Source organism: Anomaloglossus baeobatrachus, chromosome 6 (assembly GCF_048569485.1).
Source record: "Anomaloglossus baeobatrachus isolate aAnoBae1 chromosome 6, aAnoBae1.hap1, whole genome shotgun sequence".
In the NCBI taxonomy this organism is placed as follows: Eukaryota; Metazoa; Chordata; class Amphibia; order Anura; family Aromobatidae; genus Anomaloglossus; species Anomaloglossus baeobatrachus.
Genome location: NC_134358.1, coordinates 18,106,076 through 18,129,785, shown reverse-complemented (window position 1 = coordinate 18,129,785; position 23,710 = coordinate 18,106,076). Strand labels below are relative to the sequence as shown.

The window sequence follows — 23,710 nt, the reverse complement described above, 5'->3', positions numbered from 1 at the left end:
TTCCACATTTCCACGCACCGTGGGTGCCGTCACAAACTTCTAACTTCCCTGTATATATACCCCCTTCCTTAAACTCTAGTGTCCGCGCGAACCCCCGGGTCCGGAGACCCCTCGAGCCACCGCGGCTCTGGATCCGAGTGGCTCAGCCGCTGGCACGGGGGCGGTACATTAATAGGAGTTGAGATGAGGAGACAGAAGCCGCACAGCAGAGACAGGAGCTAAGCAGCAAAGCCAGAATCCAAGCAATGGAGACAAAATCCGAGAAGTAGAGACAGATGCCAAGCAGCCTAGCCTGAAGTCAAGCAGTGGAGACAGGAGGTGAGCAGCGGATTCTGGAGCCGAGCAGCAGAGACAGGAGGCAATTAGCAGAGAAAATAGTTGAGTAACGGAGACAGAAGCAAAACAGTTGAGCAGCAGAGAGAGGAGCTGAGTAGTGGAGACCTGAGCCGAGCAGCAGAGACAGGAGCCGAGCAGCAGAGACAGGAGCCGAGCAGCAGAGACAGAAGCTGAGAAGCAGGGACAGGAGTAGAGAAATGAAGACAGGAGCCAATGCTCCGTCATCTCCCACAATGCATTGCTGCCATTTTATATGCAGATACTATGGAAATGCTCCACAGCGATATCCAGCTGTGATCGGAGCCAGAGATTCAGAGCAATTATCTCCTGATATTTCTCACATTGATTTTCACATTTCCCTAAATAATAAATAATGAAATATTAATAATCTCCGTAACTTCACTTGTGACTGCAGAGTCGCCCATAAATAGGATCCGGTGATCACAGATCTCCTGCCCAGATGATCCTCAGTGGTCTGGGGTGCCGGCTTCACACTTGCAGCTGTCTAGGGACAGAGTGGTTCAATTCCACCCTCTGGGCGCACGGTGTCTGTACATTATTACTTTTGGAAGTGGTAATACTTTCTGTACCAGGAGTTATTTGCTTTAAAGGGTTTTTCCTTTTTTTATATCTGGATGTTATCAGACAGAGCTCGTAAAGAAAAGCAAATTTGCAATTTACTGTTTATTAAAATTTTTAGTCGTTCATGAGATATTAACACTTTTGTTTATAGCTTGTTGCCATGGAGACCGACCACCGCTGCCGGACATCAGAACGCACACAGAGCTTACAGGCCTTTAGCTAGTGAGCCACTAATCTCTATTTTGTAGCTGGCGCGCGCTTTCACCTCCTTATCCTGCCAGCTTCAGCGCAGTGTTTATAAGCTGGACAGCAGCGGTGGTCGGTCTCCTAGGCAACAGGCTGTAAACAAAAGAAAAGTATTAATATCTCAAGAACGGCTGCAAACTTTACTAAACAGTAAATTGTAAAAGTGATTGTATTTACAAGATCTATCCGACAATACCCATCTATGAAAATGAGAAAAACACTTTAAGGGGTCACTCAGGGCATTATTACTGGGTGAGGGGCTACATTATCTGCTCCAGGCGCTGGTGACCCCCTGAGCTCATGTGCTTGTGCTATAACACACATAGACCTGCACAGGAGCTGTGTACAGAAAACGAAACATTCAATGATTTTATATCACCTTCTAATATATCAGGTGCAGACAAAGGGGGATTGAGACCCTCTGACCCTAGACAGCTGCAGCTGTGAGGGCCGCACCCCAGACTAGTGAGGGTCACCGGGCCACACCAGCCACACTGGACTCATATTTATTACCAATCTTGTTAATAAAGGTAAGATCAGGGAGACGACATTTATCTTTAAAAAAAATTCTTTTGCTATTAATATGAAATAAATATTAATCTTCTCTCCTCGTTATTTTCTCACTTCTGCTCATACAAGATGACGGCAAGAAACATCATTCATTGCAGTAATTTGCATAAAAGTCTCCTGCAGAGGATTATGGGAGATGACTGCACTGTGGACACTTTGGATTCACCTCTTCTCTATGTATCTTCCACCTGCAATCTACAGATCCATACTGAAGTTTGTTTAGTCTCTTACAAAGACACTACTGGTCAGTCCCTCCTCCATGCTTTACACTGCAGCGTTACTTGTTCATTACAAGTCTGAACATTATGAGATTTTTATTCTGTAAACTCCATCATTCCCTGACCGCAGATCACAGGTCACACAGGTGTAATCTGTATCCGGATGTCACTACAGCTCCAGGGTCAGTCCGGCACCGGGGAGGTGAGAGGCTCCGGTTTTCCATCATCTCCCACAATGCATTGCTGCCATGTTATATGCAGATACTATGGAAATGCTCCACAGCGATATCCAGCCGTGATCGGAGCCAGAGATTCAGAGCAATTATCTCCTGATATTTCTCACATTGATTTTCACATTTCCCTAAATAATAAATAATGAAATATTAATAATCTCCGTAACTTCACTTGTGACTGCAGAGTCCTCCATAAATAGGATCCGGTGATCACAGATCTCCTGCCCAGATGATCCTCAGTGGTCTGGGGTGCCGGCTTCAAACCTGCAGCTGTCTAGGGACAGAGTGGTTCAATTCCACCTTCTGGGCGCTCCGTGTCTCTGTCGTTCACATTTTGGGCAGAGTCTTTCATTATCACAGAATATCAAAATTTAACCTTTTATGACCAATGGGAAAAATGTAAGTTATGGTCGGATGCCGATTCCTGCAGCACGACATAGGTTTTTATTCAGGCTGATCCAGGGGTGGGATTCAGACAGATCTTAGGTTGTTACAATCACAATCTGCTCTCAGACCGTGCAAGAAGATCCCTGATCCGGTGCTGTCTGTAAGTGGATGTGTCGGGGGCGGAGGAGGGGACGCTGCGCTCACCCACTGCTCAGGTCCTGCTCTGCTGCGGCCTGCTTGCTCGCTGCTCGGTGGTGGCTCGAGTGGCGGGCTGGATCCCGGGGCCTTGAGCGGCGGATTTGGGATTTGATATTGTCCGTGACGCCACCCACGGTTGTGGTGAGGTTGTGACACCACCGCTGCTCTGGACGGGGATCCCGGGAGCGATGACGGGGAGCAGCCTGGATGTTAGTTCTCCCCTCCGTGGGTAGGGGATTGGTTGTCCCGGGGCCCGGTGAGGGGGTAGGAATGGATGGCAGGCGGGTTGCGGGGCCTGGTGAGGTGCAGAGTCGCGGAAGCAGCGCTGTGCCGCACGGCACGGTGGTACTCACTCAGCCAGTAAGTTACACAGAGTCCCTGGTCAAACAAACGGCTGGAGGATGGACGTGTCCCAAAGGCGGCTGCGGTGTCTTTCCCCTGACCCCAGGTTGGTAGTGTAAAACCTTTCCTTCACCTTCGTGTACGCTCTTCCTGCGCTCCGGTTTCCAGCTGGCTCCCCGGTTCGGTACCGGTGGGCCACCGCCCATCCCCGGCTACCTACGGTTCCACCAAGACTGTCTTCCCGACTCCTGCAGACGGCCACTACCGTCTGCCTCACTGGCTACACGATGGACCTAGGCTCCTGTGACGCCCTGGGCAAGCCAGGGGTCACAGGTCATGACACCACCACACCCTACACCCCGGATAGGTACACCGAAGCTACACCAAAAATCCTTGTTGCCTTCCTCCAGGGGCTGATGTCCACACCAGGGGGTGGGCCAAGCGGTTGGCTCCGCCCACCAAGGAGTTCACAGCCCTGGAGGTGGGAAAACCAGGCAGTTAAGCTAGGGAAGTGAAGGAGAGAGGAGTCAAGATCGGTTTAGAGAGAGTGTGAAGCAGGAGTGAAGTGGTAGAGGAGCAAGCGAGAGGAGTTAAGGTGGAAGAGAAAGTGACAGTTTGTAAAGCCTGAAGTTGGTCCGGGTGTGTGTCCCGGACTGAGACAGCAAGGTTAGCAGACGGCGGTGACCGTCTGCAGGAGAGGCTGATTGGAGGTTGCCGAAAGGACCGTGGACGGGTGGTGGCCCGGCGGTACCGGAGCGGTATACGAAGAGAAGCCAGCACCATTGGCAGGGGCCTTTCGGATCCCGGCAAGGCTAGGAGTCGCCGTGAATTTGCCAAATCCGTCAGTGAGGAGGACCTCCGGGTCTCTAAACAACTAAGTCCCGATTGAAGGCAACAGTCCAACCGTGAAGGGGAGACACCGCCACCGCCAGGGCACCAGTTTCCCAGGGCCAGCGCCTGCGGGCAAGAAGGGGCTCCTCCGGCCCATATCCAAGCCGGGGAGCGGGTTACCGGTGGGAACCCATCGCTACCAACATAGACTTAGGTGCAGGAAAACGGACCGTCACCGTCAACTACTGGGGAAAAGCAACAGCAGCCGTCCGTGGGAACCGTCTTTCCAGCCGTGTGTTTTACCGAGAACTGTGTCCCTGTCTCAGGCTGAGTGAGTACCACAGTGCCGTGTGGCACAGCGCTGCCCCCGCGTCCCTGCTCTCCGCCAAGCCCTGCACCGGCCCAGCCATCCCTCATCCCCCACCTCATCACTGGGCCCCCAGGACCACCACCCCCTACCCACGGAGGGGAGAACCAACAACTTTGCTGCTTCCTGTCACCGCTCCCGGGATCCCCATACAGAGCAGCGGTGGTGTGCACATAATCACCACAACCGTGGGTGGCGTCACGGACAATAAATCCCCAAAACCAATCCTCTTTTCACTCACGGGCGAGGAGCGCCGCTCGAGTCCCCGGGATCCGGCCCATCGCTCGAGCCACCGAGCAGCAGCAGGCCGCAGCAGCAGCGGCAGCCGGACCCGAGCAGTTGGGGAGCGCGGCGTCCCCTCCTCCGCCCGCGACACTCCAACCTAGGCCCCTGTCTTCGTCTGCCTCTCTCTGCAGACCCCCTCTCTCTTCCTCTGCCTGGACTTGTCTGAACTTGTTTCCTGCCTCAGGCCAGCTAAACTCCTCAGTGGGTGTGCCCATCTGCCTGACTCTGCCCACCTGGTGTGTCTGTCTGAACCCGAGGAAGAAATCAGGTCTCACTGGGGATGTCTGCTGTGAACTGCTGGGGGTGGGGGGGTGTGTGTTGTTACCTGTGGCCCCTGGCTTGTCCAGGGCGCCACAGATGGCACAATCCTCCTACAGCAGGAGATCTGACTGTGCCGCCATCTGACACCATAGTCACTGCTGCACTGCACACTGCTCAAAAGCAACCTGACCGCTGAGAAATACTCACATAGCTTGCAGTCAGTGGAGACAGGAGCCGAGCAGCGGAGACAAGAGCCGAGCAGCAGAGACAGGAGCTGAAGAGCGGAGACAGGAGCCAAGGAGCGGAGACAGGAGCCAAGGAGCGGAGACAGGAGCCAAGGAACAGAGACAGCAGCCGAGCAGCAGAGACAGGAGTCGAGCAGCGGAGACAAGAACCGAGCAGCGGAGACAGGAGCCAAGGAGCGGAGACAGGAGCCAAGCAGCAGAAACAGGAGCCGAGCAGCGGAGACAGGAACCAAGGAGCGGAGACAGGAGCGGAGCAGAGGAGACAGGAGCCGAGCAGCGGAGACAGGAGCCGAGTAGCGGAGACAGGAGCCAAGGAGTGGAGACAGGAGCCAAGGAGTGGAGACAGAAACCGAGTAGCTGAGACAGGAGCCAAGGAGCGGAGACAGGAGCTGAGCAATGGAGACAGGAACCAAGCAGCAGAGACAGGAGCCGAGAAGCGGAGACAGGAGCCAAGGAGCCGAGACAGGAGCCAAAGAGCGGAGACAGGAGCCAAAGAGCAGAGACAGGAGCCGAGTATCGAAGACAGGAACCAAGGAGCGGAGACAGGAGCCGAGCAGTGGAGACAGGAGCCAAAGAGCGGAGACAGGAGCCGAGCAGTGGAGACAGGAGCCAAGGAGCGGAGACAGGAACCAAGCAGCGAAGACAGGAGCTGAGCAGCAGAGACAGGAGCTAAGCAGTAAAGACAGGAGCCGAGCAGTGGAACAGGAGCGGAGGAGCAGAGACAGAAGCTGAGCAAAAGTGCAAGAAGCCAAGCAGCGGACACAGGAGCCGAGCAGCGGAGACAGGAGCTAAGGAGCGGAGTCAGGAGCCAAGGAGCGGAGACAGGAGCCAAAGAGCGGAGACAGGAGCCGAGCAGCGGAGACAGGAGCTGAGCAGCGGAGACAGGAGCTGAGTAGCGGATACAGGAGCTGAGCAGTGGAGACAGGAGCCAAGGAGCGGAGACATGCCGAGCAGCTGAGACAGGAGCCAAAAGTGGAGACAGGAGCTGAGCAGTGGATACAGGAGCCGAGTAGCGGAGTCAGGAGCAAAGGAGCGAAAACAGGAGCCGAGCAGTGGAGACAGGAGCCAAAGAGTGGAGACAGGAGCCGAGCAGTGGAGACAGGAGCCAAGGAGCAGAGACAGGAACCAAGCAGCGAAGACAGGAGCCGAGCAGCGGAGAAAGGAGCCAAGCAGTGGAGACAAGAGTCATGGAAAGGAGACAAGAGCTGAGCAGTTGAGACAGTAGCCGAGCAGCGGAGACAGGAGCCAAAGAGCGGAGACAGTAGCCGAGCAGAAGAACAGGAGCCGAGCAGCGGAGACAGGAGCCGAGCAGCGGAGACAGAAGCCAAGCAGTGGACACAGGAGCCAAGGAGCGGAGAGAGGAGCCAAGCAGCGGAGACAGAAGCTAAGCGGTGGAGACAGGAGCCGAGTAGCGGAGACAGGAGCCGAGCAGTGGAGACAGGAGCCAAAGAGTGGAGACAGGAGCCGAGCAGTGAAGACAGGAGTCAAGGAGCGGAGACAGGAACAAAGCAGCGAAGACAGGAGCCGAGTAGCGGAGACAGGAGCCAAGCAGTGGAGACAGGAGTCATTGAAAGGAGACAAGAGCCGAGCAGTTGAGACAGTAGCCGAGCAGCGGAGACAGGAGCCAAAGAGCGGAGACAGTAGCCGAGCAGCAGAGACAGTAGCCGAGCAGCAGAGACAGGAGCCGAGCAGCGGAGACAGAAGCCGAGCAGCGGACACAGGAGCCAAGGAGCGGAGACAGGAGCCAAGGAGCGGAGACAGGAGCCAAGCAGCGGAGACAGAAGCTGAGCATCGGAGACAGGAGCCGAGTAGCGGAGACAGGAGCCAAGGAGCGGAGACAGGAGCCAAACAGCGGAGACAGGAGCCAAGGAGTGGAGACAGGAGCCATGCAGCGGAGACAGGAGCCGAATAGCGGAGACAGGAGCAAAGGAGCGAAAACAGGAGCCAAGCAGTGGAGACAGGAGCCAAAGAGTGGAGACAGGAGCCGATCAGCGGAGACAGGAGCCAAGGAGCGGAGACAGAAGCCAAGCAGCAGAGACAGGAGCCGAGCAGCAGAGACAGGAGCCGAGCAGCGGAGACAGAAGCCAAGCAGTGGACATAGGAGCCAAGGAGCGGAGACAGGAGCCGAGCAGTGGAGACAGGAGCCAAGGAGCGGAGACAGGAGCCAAACAGCGGAGACAAGAACCAAGGAGTAGAGACAGGAGCTGAGCAGTGGAGACAGGGGCCGAGCAGCGGAGACAGGAGCCGAGTAGCGGAGACAGGAGCAAAGGAGCGAAAACAGGAGCCTAGCAGTGGAGACAGGAGCCAAAGAGTTGAGACAGGAGCCGAGCAGTGTAGACAGGAGCCAAGGAGCAGAAACAGGAACCAAGAAGCGAAGACAGGAGCCGAGCAGCGAAGAAAGGAGCCAAGCAGTGGAGACAGGAGTCATGGAAAGGAGACAAGAGCCGAGCAGTTGAGACAGTAGCCGAGCAGCGGAGACACGAGCCAAAGAGCGGAGACAGGAACCGAGCAGCAGAGACAGGAGCCGAGCAGCTAAGAAAGGAGCCAAGCAGTGGAGACAGGAGTCATGGAAAGGTGACAAGAGCCGAGCAGTTGAGACAGTAGGTGAGCAGCGGAGACAATAGCCAAAGAACGGAGACAGGAGCCGAGCAGCAGAGACAGGAACCGAGCAGCGGAGACAGGAGCCAAGCAGCGGACACAGAAGCCAAGGAGCGAAGACAGGAGCCGAGCAGCGGAGACAAGAGCCGAGCAGCGGAGACAGGAGCCTTGCAGCGGAGACAGGAGCTGAGCAGCGGAGACAGGAGCCAAGCAGCGGAGACAGGAGCCGAGCAGCGGAGACAGGAGCCAAGGAGCGGAGACAGAAGACGAGCAGCAGAGACAGGAGCCAAAGAGCGTAGACAGGAGCCGAGCAGCAGAAAAAAGGAGCCAAAGAGCGAAGACAGGAGCCAAGCAGCGGAGACAGGAGCTGAGCAGCGGAGACAGGAGCCAAGGAGCAAAGACAGGAGCCGAGCAGTCGAGACAGGAGCCGAGCAGCGGAGACAGGAGCCAAAAAGCGGCGAGAGGAGCCGAGAGGTGGAGACAGGAGCCGAGCAGCGGAGTCAGGAGACAAGGAGCGGAGACAGGTGCTGAGCAGCTGATAGAGGAGCCAAGGAACAGAGACAGGAGCCAAGGAGCAGAGACAGGAGCCGAGCAGTGGAGACAGGAGCCAAGAAGCGGCGACTGGAGCCGAACAGTGGAGACAGGAGCCAAGCAGCAGAGTCAGGAGTCAAGGAGCGTAGACAGGTGCTGAGCAGCTGAGAGAGGAGCGAAGGAACGGAGACAGGAGCCAAGGAGCGGAGACAGGAGCCGAGCAGTGGAGACAGGAGCCAAGAAGCGGAGACAGGAGCTGAGCAGCGAAGACAAGAGCCAAGCAGCGGAGACAGGAGACGAGCAGCGGAGACAGGAGCCAAGGAGCAAAGACAGGAGCCGAGCAGCGGAAAAAAGGAGCCAAAGAGCGAAGACAGGAGCCGAGCAGCGGAGACAGGAGCTGAGCAGCGGAGACAGGAGCCAAGGAGCAAAGACAGGAGTCGAGCAGCGGAGACAGGAGCCGAGCAGTCGAGACAGGAGCCGAGCAGCGGAGACAGGAGCCAAAAAGCGGCGAGAGGAGCCGAGAGGTGGAGACAGGAGCCGAGCAGCGGAGTCAGGAGACAAGGAGCGGAGACAGGTGCTGAGCAGCTGAGAGAGGAGCCAAGGAACAGAGACAGGAGCCAAGGAGCAGAGACAGGAGCTGAGCAGTGGAGACAGGAGCCAAGAAGCGGCGACTGGAGCCGAACAGTGGAGACAGGAGCCAAGCAGCAGAATCAGGAGTCAAGGAGCGTAGACAGGTGCTGAGCAGCTGAGAGAGGAGCCAAGGAACGGAGACAGGAGCCAAGGAGCGGAGACAGGAGCCGAGCAGTGGAGACAGGAGCCAAGAAGCGGAGACAGGAGCTGAGCAGCGAAGACAAGAGCCGAGCAGCGGAGACAGGAGACGAGCAGCGGAGACAGGAGCCAAGGAGCAAAGACAGGAGCCGAGCAGCGGAGACAGAAGCCGAGCAGCAGAGACAGGAGCCAAAGAGCGTAGACAGGAGCCGAGCAGCGGAGACAGGAGCCAAAGAGCGGAGACAGGAGCCGAGCAGCGGACACAGGAGCTGAGCAGCAGAGACAGAAAAAAAGACAGGAACCGAGTAAAGGAGCAGAGCAGTGGACATAGAAGCCAAAGAGTGGAGACTGAAGCAGAGCAGCAGAGACAGGAGCAGAGGAGTGAAGACAGGAGCCAAAGAGCTGAGACAGGAGTCGAGTTGAGAAGACAGGAGCTGAGAAAGGGAGACAGGGCAACCTAGAGAGAGAGACTTGGACTGCTGGTTAGTCCCTCCTCCATGCTTTACACTGCAGCATTGCTTGCTCAGCTACAAGTCTGAATATTATAAGTTTTAATTCTTTTAACTCCGACATTTCCTAAACTTAATTCATAGGTCACAAAGCTGTAATCTGTATCCGGATCAGCTCCAGGGTCAGTCCGGCTCCGGGGAGGTGAGAGGCTCCGGTGCTCCCTCATCTCCCACAATGCATCGCTGCCATGTTATATGCATATACTATGGAAATGCTCCACAGCGATATCCAGCCGTTATCGGAGCCAGAGATTCAGAGCCATTATCTCCTGATATTTCTCACATTGATTTTCACATTTCCCTAAATAATAAATAATGAAATATTAATAATCTCCGTAACTTCACTTGTGACTGCAGAGTCCTCCATAAATAGGATCCGGTGATCACAGATCTCCTGCCCAGATGATCCTCAGTGGTCTGGGGTGCCGGCTTCAAACCTGCAGCTGTCTAGGGACAGAGTGGTTCAATTCCACCTTCTGGGCGCTCCGTGTCTCTGTCGTTCACATTTTGGGCAGAGTCTTTCATTATCACAGAATATCAAAATTTAACCTTTTATGACCAATGGGAAAAATGTAAGTTATGGTCGGATGCCGATTCCTGCAGCACGACATAGGTTTTTATTCAGGCTGATCCAGGGGTGGGATTCAGACAGATCTTAGGTTGTTACAATCACAATCTGCTCTCAGACCGTGCAAGAAGATCCCTGATCCGGTGCTGTCTCTAAGGAGACGGCACAATCCTCCTACAGCAGGAGATCTGACTGTGCCGCCATCTGAGATCGTAGTCACTGCTGCACTGCACCCTGCTCAGGAGCGACCTGACCGGTGACAAATACTCACATAGCTTGCAGTCAGTGGAGACAGGAGCCGAGCAGCGGAGACAGGAGCCGAGGAGCAGAGACAGGAGCCGAGGAGCAGAGACAGGAGCCGAGGAGCAGAGACAGGAACCGAGCAGCGGAGACAGGAGCCAAGGAGCGGAGACAGGAGCCGAGCAGCAAAGACAGGAGCCGAAGAGCGGAGACAAGAGCCAAGGAGCGGAGACAGGAGCCGAGCAGCGTAGACAGGATCCGAGCAGTGGAGACAGGAGCCAAGGAGAGGAGACAGGAGCCGAGCAGCGGAGACAGGAGCCGAGCAGTGGAGACAGGAGCCAAGGAGCGGAGACAGGAGCCGAGCAGCGGAGACAGGAGCCGAAGAGCGGAGACAGGAGCCAAGGAGCGGAGACAAGAACCGGGGAGCGGAGACAGGAGCCAAGGAACGGATACAGCAGAAGAGCAGCAGAGACAGGAGTCGAGCAGCGGAGACAGGAGCCGAGCAGCGGAGACAGGAGCCAAGGAGCGGAGACAGGAGCCGAGTAGTGGAGACAGCAGCCAAGCAGCAGAGACAGGAGCCAAGCAGCAGAGACAGGAGCCGAGCAGCGGAGACTGGAGCCAAGCAGCGGAGACATGAGCCAAGGAGCGGATACAGGAGCAGAGCAGATGAGACAGGAGCCAAGGAGTGGAGACAGGAGCCAAGGAGTGGAGACAGAAACCGAGTAGCTAAGACAGGAGCCAAGGAGCGGAGACAGGAGCTGAGCAATGGAGACAGGAGCCGAGCAGCAGAGACAGGAGCCGAGAAGCGGAGACAGGAGCCAAGGAGCGGAGACAGGAACCAAAGAGTGGAGACAGGAGCCGAGTAGCAGAGACAGGAACCAAGGAGCGGAGACAGGAGCCGAGCAGTGGAGACAGGAACCAAAGAGCGGAAACAGGAGCCGAGCAGTGGAGACAGGAGCCAAGGAGCGGAGACAGGAACCAAGCAGCGAAGACAGGAGCTGAGCAGCAGAGACAGGAGCTAAGCAGTTAAGACAGGAGCCGAGCAGCGGAACAGGAGCGGAGGAGCAGAGACAGAAGCTGAGCAAAAGTGCAAGAAGCCAAGCAGCGGACACAGGAGCCGAGCAGCGGAGACAGGAGCTAAGGAGCGGAGTCAGGAGCCAAGGAGCGGAGACAGGAGCCAAGGAGCGGAGACAGGAGCCGAGCAGCGGAGACAGGAGCCGAGCAGCGGAGACAGGAGCTGAGTAGCGGAGACAGGAGCTGAGCAGTGGAGACAGGAGCCAAGGAGCGGAGACATGCCGAGCAGCGGAGACATGCCGAGCTGCGGAGGCAGGAGCCAAAAGTGGAGACAGGAGCTGAGCAGCAGGGACAGGAGCCAAAGAGCGGAGACAGTAGCCGAGCAGAAGAACAGGAGCCGAGCAGCGGAGACAGGAGCCGAGCAGCGGAGACAGAAGCCAAGCAGTGGACACAGGAGCCAAGGAGCGGAGAGAGGAGCCAAGCAGCGGAGACAGAAGCTAAGCGGTGGAGACAGGAGCCGAGTAGCGGAGACAGGAGCCGAGCAGTGGAGACAGGAGCCAAAGAAAGGAGACAGGAGCCGAGCAGTGAAGACAGGAGCCAAGGAGCGGAGACAGGAACAAAGCAGCGAAGACAGGAGCCGAGTAGCGGAGACAGGAGCCAAGCAGTGGAGACAAGAGTCATGGAAAGGAGACAAGAGCCGAGCAGTTGAGACAGTAGCCGAGCAGCGGAGACAGGAGCCAAAGAGCGGAGACAGTAGCCGAGCAGCAGAGACAGTAGCCGAGCAGCAGAGACAGGAGACGAGCAGCGGAGACAGAAGCCGAGCAGCGGACACAGGAGCCAAGGAGCGGAGACAGGAGCCAAGGAGCGGAGACAGAAGCTGAGCATCGGAGACAGGAGCTGAGTAGCGGAGACAGGAGCCAAGGAGCGGAGACAGGAGCCAAACAGCTGAGACAGGAGCCAAGGAGTGGAGACAGGAGCCGTGCAGCGGAGACAGGAGCCGTGTAGCGGAGACAGAAGCAAAGGAGCGAAAACAGGAGCCGAGCAGTGGAGACAGGAGCCAAAGAGTGGAGACAGGAGCCGAGCAGTGTAGACAGGAGCCAAGGAGCAGAAACAGGAACCAAGAAGCGAAGACAGGAGCCGAGCAGCGAAGAAAGGAGCCAAGCAGTGGAGACAGGAGTCATGGAAAGGAGACAAGAGCCGAGCAGTTGAGACAGTAGCCGAGCAGCGGAGACACGAGCCAAAGAGCGGAGACAGGAACCGAGCAGCAGAGACAGGAGCCGAGCAGCGGAGACAGAAGCCAAGCAGCGGACATAGGAGCCAAGGAGCGGAGACAGGAGCCGAGCAGTGGAGACAGGAGCCAAGGAGCGGAGACAAGAGCCAAACAGCGGAGACAAGAACCAAGGAGTAGAGACAGGAGCTGAGCAGTGGAGACAGGAGCCGAGCAGCGGAGACAGGAGCCGAGTAGCGGAGACAGGAGCAAAGGAGCGAAAACAGGAGCCTAGCAGTGGAGACAGGAGCCAAAGAGTTGAGACAGGAGCCGAGCACTGCAGACAGGAGCCAAGCAGCGAAGACAGGAGCCGAGCAGCTAAGAAAGGAGCCAAGCAGTGGAGACAGGAGTCATGGAAAGGAGACAAGAGCCGAGCAGTTGAGACAGTAGGTGAGCAGCGGAGACAATAGCCAAAGAACAGAGACAGGAGCCGAGCAGCAGAGACAGGAGTCGAGCAGCGGAGACAGGAGCCAAGCAGCGGACACAGAAGCCAAGGAGCAAAGACAGGAGCCGCGCAGCGGAGACAAGAGCCGAGCAGCGGAGACAGGAGCCTTGCAGCGGAGACAGGAGCCGAGCAGCGGAGACAGGAGCCAAGCAGCGGAGACAGGAGCCGAGCAGCGGAGACAGGAGCCAAGGAGCGGAGACAGGAGTCAAGGAGTGGAGACAGGAGCCGAGCAGCGGAAAAAAGGAGCCAAAGAGCGAAGACAGGAGCCGAGCAGCGGAAACAGGAGCTGAGCAGCGGAGACAGGAGCCAAGGAGCAAAGACTGGAGCCGAGCAGCGGAGACAGGAGCCGAGCAGTAGAGACAGGAGCCGAGCAGCGGAGACAGGAGCCAAAAAGCGGCGAGAGGAGCCGAGAGGTGGAGACAGGAGCCGAGCAGCGGAGTCAGGAGCCAAGGAGCGGAGACAGGTGCTGAGCAGCTGAGAGAGGAGCCAAGGAACAGAGACAGGAGCCAAGGAGCGGAGACAGGAGCCGAGCAGTGGAGACAGGAGCCAAGAAGCGGCGACTGGAGCCGAACAGTGGAGAAAGGAGCCAAGCAGCGGAGTCAGGAGTCAAGGAGTGGAGACAGGTGCTGAGCAGCTGAGAGAGGAGCCAAGGAACGGAGACAGGAGCCAAGGAGCGGAGACAGGAACCGAGCAGTGGAGACAGGAGCCAAGAAGCGGAGACAGGAGCCGAGCAGCGAAGACAAGAGATGAGCAGCGGAGACAGGAGACGAGCAGCAGAGACAGGAGCCGAGCAGCGGAGACAGGAGCTGAGCAGCGGAGACAGGAGCCAAGGAGCAAAGACAGGAGCCGAGCAGCGGAGACAGAAGCCGAGCAGCAGAGACAGGAGCCAAAGAGCGTAGACAGGAGCCGAGCAGCGGAGACAGGAGCCAAAGAGCGGAGACAGGAGCCGAGCAGCGGACACAGGAGCTGAGCAGCAGAGACAGAAAAAAAGACAGGAACCGAGTAAAGGAGCAGAGCAGTGGACATAGAAGTCAAAGAGTGGAGACTGAAGCAGAGCAGCAGAGACAGGAGCAGAGGAGTGAAGACAGGAGCCAAAGAGCTGAGACAGGAATCGAGTTGAGAAGACAGGAGCTGAGAAATGGAGACAGGGCAACCTAGAGAGAGTGACTTGGACTGCTGGTTAGTCCCTCCTCCATGCTTTACACTGCAGCATTGCTTGCTCAGCTACAAGTCTGAATATTATAAGTTTTAATTCTTTTAACTCCGACATTTCCTAAACTTAATTCATAGGTCACAAAGCTGTAATCTGTATCCGGATCAGCTCCAGGGTCAGTCCGGCTCCGGGGAGGTGAGAGGCTCCGGTGCTCCCTCATCTTCCACAATGCATCGCTGCCCTGTTATATGCAAATACTATGGAAATGCTCCACAGCGATATCCAGCCGTGATCGGAGCCAGAGATTCAGAGCCATTATCTCCTGATATTTCTCACATTGATTTTCACATTTCCCTAAATAATAAATAATGAAATATTAATAATCTCCGTAACTTCACTTGTGACTGCAGAGTCCTCCATAAATAGGATCCGGTGATCACAGATCTCCTGCCCAGATGATCCTCAGTGGTCTGGGGTGCCGGCTTCACACCTGCAGCTGTCTAGGGACAGAGTGGTTCAATTCCACCCTCTGGGCGCTCCGTGTCTCTGTCTCTCACGTTTTGGGCAGAGTCTTTCATTATCACAGAATATCAAAATTTAACCTTTTATGACCAATGGGAAAAATGTAAGTTATGGTCGGATGCCGATTCCTGCAGCACGACATAGGTTTTTATTCAGGCTGATCCAGGGGTGGGATTCAGACAGATCTTAGGTTGTTACAATCACAATCTGCTCTCAGACCGTGCAAGAAGATCACTGATCCGGTGCTGTCTCTAAGGAGACGGCACAATCCTCCTACAGCAGGAGATCTGACTGTGCCGCCATCTGAGATCGTAGTCACTGCTGCACTGCACCCTGCTCAGGAGCGACCTGACCGGTGACAAATACTCACATAGCTTGCAGTCAGTGGAGACAGGAGCCGAGCAGCGGAGACAGGAGCCGAGGAGCAGAGACAGGAGCCGAGGAGCAGAGACAGGAACCGAGCAGCGGAGACAGGAGCCAAGGAGCGGAGACAGGAGCCGAGCAGCAAAGACAGGAGCCGAAGAGCGGAGACAGGAGCCAAGCAGCGGAGACAGGAGCCGAGCAGCGGAGACAGGAGCCGAGCAGTGGAGACAGGAGCCAAGGAGCGGAGACAGGAGCCGAGCAGCGGAGACAGGAGCCGAGCAGTGGAGACAGGAGCCAAGGAGCGGAGACAGGAGCCGAGCAGCGGAGACAGGAGCCGAAGAGCGGAGACAGGAGCCAAGAAGCGGAGACAAGAGCCAAGGAGCGGAGACAGGAGCCAAGGAACGGATACAGCAGAAGAGCAGCAGAGACAGGAGTCGAGCAGCGGAGACAGGAGCCGAGCAGCGGAGACAGGAGCCGAGCAGCGGAGACAGGAGCCAAGGAGCGGAGACAGGAGCAGAGCAGATGAGACAGGAGCCAAGCAGCGGAGACAGGAGCCGAGTAGCAGAGACAGGAGCCGAGCAGCGGAGACAGGAGCCGAGCAGCGGAGACAGGAGCCAAGGAGCGGATACAGGAGCAGAGCAGATGAGACAGGAGCCAAGGAGTGGAGACAGGAGCCAAGGAGTGGAGACAGAAACCGGGTAGCTGTGACAGGAGCCAAGGAGCGGAGACAGGAGCTGAGCAATGGAGACAGGAGCCGAGCAGCAGAGACAGGAGCCGAGAAGCGAAGACAGGAGCCAAGGAGCGGAGACAGGAACCAAAGAGTGGAGACAGGAGCCGAGTAGCGGAGACAGGAACCAAGGAGCGGAGACAGGAGCCGAGCAGTGGAGACAGGAGCCAAAGAGCGGAAACAGGAGCCGAGCAGTGGAGACAGGAGCCAAGGAGCGGAGACAGGAACCAAGCAGCGAAGACAGGAGCTGAGCAGCAGAGACAGGAGCTAAGCAGTAAAGACAGGAGCCGAGCAGCGGAACAGGAGCAAAGGAGCAGAGACAGAAGCTGAGCAAAAGTGCAAGAAGCCAAGCAGCGGACACAGGAGCCGAGCAGCGAAGACAGGAGCTAAGGAGCGGAGTCAGGAGCCAAGGAGCGGAGACAGGAGCCAAGGAGCGGAGACAGGAGCCGAGCAGCGGACACAGGAGCTGAGCAGCGGAGACAGGAGCTGAGTAGAGGAGACAGGAGCTGAGCAGTGGAGACAGGAGCCAAGGAGCGGAGACATGCCGAGCAGCGGGGACATGCCGAGCAGCGGAGGCAGGAGCCAAAAGTGGAGACAGGAGCTGAGCAGCGGAGACAGGAGCCAAAGAGCGGAGACAGTAGCCGAGCAGAAGAACAGGAGCTGAGCAGCGGAGACAGGAGCCGAGCAGCGGAGACAGAAGCCAAGCAGTGGACACAGGAGCCAAGGAGCGGAGACAGGAGCCAAGCAGCGGAGACAGGAGTCTAGCAGCGGAGACAGGAGCCGAGGAGCAGAGACAGGAGCCGAGCAGCGGAGACAGGAGCCGAGTAGCGGAGACAGGAGCCGAGCAGTGGAGACAGGAGCCAAAGAGTGGAGACAGGAGCCGAGCAGTGAAGACAGGAGCCAAGGAGCGGAGACAGGAACAAAGCAGCGAAGACAGGAGCCGAGTAGCGGAGACAGGAGCCAAGCAGTGGAGACAGGAGTCATGGAAAGGAGACAAGAGCCGAGCAGTTGAGACAGTAGCCGAGCAGCGGAGACAGGAGCCAAAGAGCGGAGACAGTAGCCGAGCAGCAGAGACAGTAGCCGAGCAGCAGAGACAGGAGCCGAGCAGCGGAGACAGAAGCCGAGCAGCGGACACAGGAGCCAAGGAGCGGAGACAGGAGCCAAGGAGCGGAGACAGGAGCCAAGCAGCGGAGACAGAAGCTGAGCATCGGAGAAAGGAGCTGAGTAGCGGAGACAGGAGCCAAGGAGCGGAGACAGGAGCCAAACAGCGGAGACAGGAGCCAAGGAGTGGAGACAGGAGCCATGCAGCGGAGACAGGAGCTGAATAGCGGAGACAGGAGCAAAGGAGCGAAAACAGGAGCCGAGCAGTGGAGACAGGAGCCAAAGAGCGGAAACAGGAGCCGAGCAGTGGAGACAGGAGCCAAGGAGCGGAGACAGGAACCAAGCAGCGAAGACAGGAGCTGAGCAGCAGAGACAGGAGCTAAGCAGTAAAGACAGGAGCCGAGCAGCGGAACAGGAGCGGAGGAGCAGAGACAGAAGCTGAGCAAAAGTGCAAGAAGCCAAGCAGCGGACACAGGAGACGAGCAGCGAAGACAGGAGCTAAGGAGCGGAGTCAGGAGCCAAGGAGCGGAGACAGGAGCCAAGGAGCGGAGACAGGAGCCGAGCAGCGGACACAGGAGCTGAGCAGCGGAGACAGGAGCTGAGTAGAGGAGACAGGAGCTGAGCAGTGGAGACAGGAGCCAAGGAGCGGAGACATGCCGAGCAGCGGGGACATGCCGAGCAGCGGAGGCAGGAGCCAAAAGTGGAGACAGGAGCTGAGCAGCGGAGACAGGAGCCAAAGAGCGGAGACAGTAGCCGAGCAGAAGAACAGGAGCTGAGCAGCGGAGACAGGAGCCGAGCAGCGGAGACAGAAGCCAAGCAGTGGACACAGGAGCCAAGGAGCGGAGACAGGAGCCAAGCAGCGGAGACAGGAGTCTAGCAGCGGAGACAGGAGCCGAGGAGCAGAAACAGGAGCCAAGCAGCAGAGACAGGAGCCGAGCAGCGGAGACAGGAGCCGAGTAGCGGAGACAGGAGCCGAGCAGTGGAGACAGGAGCCAAAGAGTGGAGACAGGAGCCGAGCAGTGAAGACAGGAGCCAAGGAGCGGAGACAGGAACAAAGCAGCGAAGACAGGAGCCGAGTAGCGGAGACAGGAGCCAAGCAGTGGAGACAGGAGTCATGGAAAGGAGACAAGAGCCGAGCAGTTGAGACAGTAGCCGAGCAGCGGAGACAGGAGCCAAAGAGCGGAGACAGTAGCCGAGCAGCAGAGACAGTAGCCGAGCAGCAGAGACAGGAGCCGAGCAGCGGAGACAGAAGCCGAGCAGCGGACACAGGAGCCAAGGAGCGGAGACAGGAGCCAAGGAGCGGAGACAGGAGCCAAGCAGCGGAGACAGAAGCTGAGCATCGGAGAAAGGAGCTGAGTAGCGGAGACAGGAGCCAAGGAGCGGAGACAGGAGCCAAACAGCGGAGACAGGAGCCAAGGAGTGGAGACAGGAGCCATGCAGCGGAGACAGGAGCTGAATAGCGGAGACAGGAGCAAAGGAGCGAAAACAGGAGCTGAGCAGTGGAGACAGGAGCCAAAGAGTGGAGACAGGAGCCGAGCAGTGTAGACAGGAGCCAAGGAGCAGAAACAGGAACCAATAAGCGAAGACAGGAGCCAAGGAGCGGATACAGGAGCAGAGCAGATGAGACAGAAGCCAAGGAGTGGAGACAGGAGTCATGGAAAGGAGACAAGAGCCGAGCAGTTGAGACAGTAGCCGAGCAGCAGAGACAGTAGCCGAGCAGCAGAGACAGGAGCCGAGCAGCGGAGACAGAAGCCGAGCAGCGGACACAGGAGCCAAGGAGCGGAGACAGGAGCCAAGGAGCGGAGACAGGAGCCAAGCAGCGGAGACAGAAGCTGAGCATCGGAGAAAGGAGCTGAGTAGCGGAGACAGGAGCCAAGGAGCGGAGACAGGAGCCAAACAGCGGAGACAGGAGCCAAGGAGTGGAGACAGGAGCCATGCAGCGGAGACAGGAGCTGAATAGCGGAGACAGGAGCAAAGGAGCGAAAACAGGAGCTGAGCAGTGGAGACAGGAGCCAAAGAGTGGAGACAGGAGCCGAGCAGTGTAGACAGGAGCCAAGGAGCAGAAACAGGAATCAAGAAGCGAAGACAGGAGCCAAGGAGCGGATACAGGAGCAGAGCAGATGAGACAGAAGCCAAGGAGTGGAGACAGGAGTCATGGAAAGGAGACAAGAGCCGAGCAGTTGAGACAGTAGCCGAGCAGCGGAGACACGAGCCAAAGAGCGGAGACAGGAGCCGAGCAGCAGAGACAGGAGCCGAGCAGCGGAGACAGAAGCCAAGCAGCGGACATAGGAGCCAAGGAGCGGAGACAGGAGCCGAGCAGTGGAGACAGGAGCCAAGGAGCGGAGACAGGAGCCAAACAGCGGAGACAAGAACCAAGGAGTAGAGACAGGAGCTGAGCAGTGGAGACAGGAGCCGAGCAGCAGAGACAGGAGCCGAGTAGCGGAGACAGGAGCAAAGGAGCGAAAACAGGAGCCTAGCTGTGGAGACAGGAGCCAATGAGTTGAGACAGGAGCCGAGCAGTGCAGACAGGAGCCAAGCAGCGAAGACAGGAGCCGAGCAGCTAAGAAAGGAGCCAAGCAGTGGAGACAGGAGTCATGGAAAGGAAACAAGAACCGAGCAGTTGAGACAGTAGGTGAGCAGCGGAGACAATAGCCAAAGAACGGAGACAGGAGCCGAGCAGCAGAGACAGGAGCCGAGCAGCGGAGACAGGAGCCAAGCAGCGGACACAGAAGCCTAGGAGCGAAGACTGGAGCCGAGCAGCGGAGACAAGAGCCGAGCAGCGGAGACAGGAGCCTTGTAGCGGAGACAGGAGCCGAGCAGTGGAGACAGGAGCCAAGGAGCGGAGACAGGAGCCAAGCAGCGGAGACAGAAGCTGAGCATCGGAGAAAGGAGCTGAGTAGCGGAGACAGGAGCCAAGGAGCGGAGACAGGAGCCAAACAGCGGAGACAGGAGCCAAGGAGTGGAGACAGGAGCCATGCAGCGGAGACAGGAGCTGAATAGCGGAGACAGGAGCAAAGGAGCGAAAACAGGAGCTGAGCAGTGGAGACAGGAGCCAAAGAGTGGAGACAGGAGCCGAGCAGTGTAGACAGGAGCCAAGGAGCAGAAACAGGAACCAATAAGCGAAGACAGGAGCCAAGGAGCGGATACAGGAGCAGAGCAGATGAGACAGAAGCCAAGGAGTGGAGACAGGAGTCATGGAAAGGAGACAAGAGCCGAGCAGTTGAGACAGTAGCCGAGCAGCGGAGACACGAGCCAAAGAGCGGAGACAGGAGCCGAGCAGCAGAGACAGGAGCCGAGCAGCGGAGACAGAAGCCAAGCAGCGGACATAGGAGCCAAGGAGCGGAGACAGGAGCCGAGCAGTGGAGACAGGAGCCAAGGAGCGGAGACAGGAGCCAAACAGCGGAGACAAGAACCAAGGAGTAGAGACAGGAGCTGAGCAGTGGAGACAGGAGCCGAGCAGCAGAGACAGGAGCCGAGTAGCGGAGACAGGAGCAAAGGAGCGAAAACAGGAGCCTAGCAGTGGAGACAGGAGCCAATGAGTTGAGACAGGAGCCGAGCAGTGCAGACAGGAGCCAAGCAGCGAAGACAGGAGCCGAGCAGCTAAGAAAGGAGCCAAGAGCAGTGGAGACAGGAGTCATGGAAAAGGAGACAAGAACCGAGCAGTTGAGACAGTAGGTGAGCAGCGGAGACAATAGCCAAAGAATGGAGACAGGAGCCGAGCAGCAGAGACAGGAGCCGAGCAGCGGAGACAGGAGCCAAGCAGCGACACAGAAGCCTAGGAGCGAAGACTGGAGCCGAGCAGCGGAGACAAGAGCCGAGCAGCGGAGACAGGAGCCTTGCAGCGGAGACAGGAGCGAGCAGCGGAGACAGGAGCCAAGCAGCGGAGACAGGAGCTGAGCAGCGGAGACAGGAGCCGAGCAGCGGAGACAGGAGCCAAGCAGCGGAGACAGGAGCCGAGCAGCGGAGACAGGAGCCAAGGAGCGGAGACAGGAGTCAAGGAGTGGAGACAGAAGCCGAGCAGCAGAGACAGGAGCCAAAGAGCGTAGACAGGAGCCGAGCAGCGGAAAAAAGGAGCCAAAGAGCGAAGACAGGAGCCGAGCAGCGGAAACAGGAACTGAGCAGCGGAGACAGGAGCCAAGGAGCAAAGATTGGAGCCGAGCAGCGGAGACAGGAGCCAAAAAGCGGCGAGAGGAGCGAGAGGTGGAGACAGGAGCCGAGCAGCGGAGTCAGGAGCCAAGGAGCGGAGACAGGTGCTGAGCAGCTGAGAGAGGAGCCAAGGAACAGAGACAGGAGCCAAGGAGTGGAGACAGGCGAGCCGAGCAGTGGAGACAGGAGCCAAGAAGCGGCGACTGGAGCCGAACAGTGGAGACAGGAGCCAAGCAGCGGAGTCAGGAGTCAAGGAGCGGAGACAGGTGCTGAGCAGCTGAGAGAGGAGCCAAGGAACGGAGACAGGAGCCAAGGAGCGGAGACAGGAGCCGAGCAGTGGAGACAGGAGCCAAGAAGCGGAGACAGGAGCTGAGCAGCGAAGACAAGAGCCGAGCAGCGGACACAGGAGCTGAGCAGCAGAGACAGAAAAAAAGACAGGAACCGAGTAAAGGAGCAGAGCAGTGGACATAGAAGCCAAAGAGTGGAGACTGAAGCAGAGCAGCAGAGACAGGAGCAGAGGAGTGAAGACAGGAGCCAAAGAGCTGAGACAGGAGTCGAGTTGAGAAGACAGGAGCTGAGAAATGGAGACAGGGCAACCTAGAGAGAGAGACTTGGACTGTTGGTTAGTCCCTCCTCCATGCTTTACACTGCAGCATTGCTTGCTCAGCTACAAGTCTGAATATTATAAGTTTTAATTCTTTTAACTCCGACATTTCCTAAACTTAATTCATAGGTCACAAAGCTGTAATCTGTATCCGGATCAGCTCCAGGGTCAGTCCGGCTCCGGGGAGGTGAGAGGCTCCGGTTCTCCCTCATCTCCCACAATGCATCGCTGCCATGTTATATGCAAATGTGTCGCCCTGGGCAAGCCAGGGGACACAGGTCACACACCACCACACCCTACATCCCAGTTAGGAACACCAAAGCTGAACCAAAAATCCTTGTTGCCTTCCTTCAGAGGCTGATGATTCACACCAGGGGGTGGGCCAGGCAGTTGGCTCCGCCCACCGAGGAGATCACAGCTCTGGAGGCGGAAAGAAACCAGGCAGGGGGAGTGAGAGTGTAGAGTTTGAAGAAGATGGAGGTCTAGCTGAGGGCTAGAGAGCAGTTAGAGCTCAGGAGGAGCTTGAGACAACTAAGTGAAAGTGAAGGAGAAAAGTTGTAAAGGAGGAAAGCAAGAGTGGTAACAACAGAAGGAGTGTGCAAAGCCTGAAGTAGTCCAGCTGTGTGCAGGACAGGTCAGCAAGGTCAGCAACGGCGGTGACTGTCTGGAGGGGGACCGTTTGGAAGTTCCTGGAAGGACCCCGGAGGCTGTGTGCCCGGCGGTCTGGAGCAGTGTTCCGAAGGACAGTCAGCACCAGGGCAGGGGCCTCTCGGACCCCGGCAAGGCTAGGAGTCGCCAAATTTGCCGAATCCGTCAGTGAAGGGGATGTAGATCCCCCAACAACCAAGTCCCGATTGAAGGCAACAGCCCAACCTGTACAGCAGAGACACCGCCACCTGCCAGGGCACCAGTTTCTGAGGGCCAGCGCCTGCGGGCAAAGTGTAGAGCTCCTCCGGTCCAACTTGAAGCCGGGGAGCGGGTTACCGGTGTGGACCCCATCGCAACCAACAAGTAAACAAAGGTGCAAGGAAGAGGGACATCACCGTCACCTACTGGGAGAGCAATCGCAGCCGTCCGTGGGACCGTCTTGCCAGCCGTTTGGTTTACCGTAAAAACTGTGTCAACGTCTCAGGCTGAGTGAGTACCACAGTGCCGCAAGGCACAGCGCTGCCCCCGCGTCCCCGCGACCACCAGGCCCTGCACCTCCCAAGCCCATCACCGGGCCCCGAGATCACCAACCCCTACCCACGGAGGGGCAACAGAACACCTGGCTGCTCCGCATCACCATCCCCGGGATCCCCACACCGAGCAGCGGTGGTGAAATCACCACAACCGTGGGTGGCGTCACGGACAATAAACAATCCCCACACCCAACAACCCCCTTTCACTCACGGGCGAGGAGTGCCGCTCGAGAAACCCCGGGATCCGGCCCACCGCTCGAGCCACCACTGAGCAGCAGCCGCCGGACCCGAGCAGAAGGGGTGAGCGTAGTGTGCTGACACCCTCCTCCCCGCCCGCGACAACTTGGCGTCACAAACAGGATCTTACCGCTCTGCCGTCAGGTAGAGGTGCGCCTTGTTACCGCCGGAGGTATCCGGCAGGAAAATTTCAGAAGCCGCCATCTTTGGCGCGAAAAGTTCCCGCTCGAGCGTCTTCTCGAGTAGTAGAGGCGCGAAGGCCAAATCCCTGCCCCGAGAAAGGAGGGGCTGGAAAGAGCTAAGGGGGACGCGATGGCGGCTGGACGCATGTAGGTGCAGCCTAGAAAAGCAGGGACGCCAGGACTCTGCAGACATCCCGTTCCTGGAAAGCACGACTGCCGAGATGTCCGCCCCACCTAGTTCTGCAGAGACTACCGAGTGGTGGTGTCTGGAACAGCGGCATGGCTGAGGGCCCGGGCGGCGGGGATCTGCCGTCACTACCAGAGTCGGATCGGCGGGCTGATGGAGCAGTGGGCCGCGGAGGTGGAGGCCCTAGTTGCTGTGGCGCGAGTGTATGGGAGTGGAGGCCGTGATGGAGGAGCTGGAGAATGACCCACGCCCCTGTGTCCCCGAGG

At 57.7% G+C, this 23,710-nt stretch overlaps 4 non-coding genes across 4 annotated transcripts; all 4 read left to right on the top strand.

Annotated features, from left to right (window-relative positions):
- The first annotated feature begins 790 nt into the window (after positions 1 to 790).
- Positions 791 to 877, top strand: TRNASTOP-UCA (transfer RNA opal suppressor (anticodon UCA)). The gene has a single exon. It is a non-coding gene; the product is annotated as a tRNA-Sec (tRNA).
- A 1,531-nt stretch (positions 878 to 2,408) lies between these two features.
- On the top strand, positions 2,409 to 2,495 carry TRNASTOP-UCA (transfer RNA opal suppressor (anticodon UCA)). The gene has a single exon. It is a non-coding gene; the product is annotated as a tRNA-Sec (tRNA).
- Positions 2,496 to 9,903: 7,408 nt separating this feature from the next.
- Positions 9,904 to 9,990, top strand: TRNASTOP-UCA (transfer RNA opal suppressor (anticodon UCA)). Its single transcript has one exon. It is a non-coding gene; the product is annotated as a tRNA-Sec (tRNA).
- Positions 9,991 to 14,643: 4,653 nt separating this feature from the next.
- Positions 14,644 to 14,730, top strand: TRNASTOP-UCA (transfer RNA opal suppressor (anticodon UCA)). The gene has a single exon. It is a non-coding gene; the product is annotated as a tRNA-Sec (tRNA).
- The last annotated feature ends 8,980 nt before the right edge of the window (positions 14,731 to 23,710 follow it).